Source organism: Tachyglossus aculeatus, chromosome X1 (genome assembly GCF_015852505.1).
Source record: "Tachyglossus aculeatus isolate mTacAcu1 chromosome X1, mTacAcu1.pri, whole genome shotgun sequence".
Taxonomy (NCBI): domain Eukaryota; kingdom Metazoa; phylum Chordata; class Mammalia; order Monotremata; family Tachyglossidae; genus Tachyglossus; species Tachyglossus aculeatus.
In genome coordinates, this window is record NC_052101.1 from 88,750,779 (window position 1) to 88,751,484 (window position 706).

Below are 706 nucleotides of genomic sequence, written 5' to 3' on the forward strand. Positions count from 1 at the left end.
TTCAAGACACACAAACAAAAACTCTTCTTCACCTTGTCTTGTTCTTCACCTCATTTCCAACTCCTAGGGACTCCATGGACACATCTCTTCCAGAACGCCCCACCTTCATCTGCAATTGTTCTGGTAGTGTATCCACAGGGTTTTTGGTAAACATACAGAGGTGGTTTACCATTGCCTTCTTCCCTGAAGTAAACTTGGGTCTCCGCTCTCAACTCTCTCGCATGCCACTGCTGCCCAGCACAGGTGAGTTTAGACTTGTAGCAGATTGCCTTACACTCACTAGCTACTGCCCAAGCTAGGAATGGAATGGCTATCCCTCTGCTGGACTCTCCCTCCCATAGCCGAGACTGGTAGAGTACTGGAAACTCTCCAGGTGCGATCCTGAGAGGGGCTTCTTCACGTAGCTGGAGGTAATCATATGAAGTTCTGCAGTCAGTGATATCAGTAGGTTCAAGGGGATTTGGATAAATTAATGGACAAGGAATCCATAATGGGTTTCTAGAGGAAAATTTGGGCATATTAGATGGCACGTTCCTAAACATTAGGATGGATTTTGTGGAAGGCTGCAGGCCTCCACTCCAGGGGTAAAGGGATTGGCTGGGAACACTGCTGCCATTTCCGTACTCTTGCCTGGGTTAGAGCAGGGGCTGATGGGAAATCCCAATGGAATATCTATAAACTTTCCTCTCTTGAGATATCCTACTGC

General features: G+C 47.3%; 1 non-coding gene across 1 annotated transcript; it reads right to left on the reverse strand.

Moving 5' to 3' along the window:
- Window positions 1-253: 253 nt before the first annotated feature.
- Window positions 254-391, reverse strand: LOC119920692. Its single transcript, XR_005448421.1, has one exon. It is a non-coding gene; the product is annotated as a small nucleolar RNA SNORA7 (small nucleolar RNA).
- Window positions 392-706: the final 315 nt, after the last annotated feature.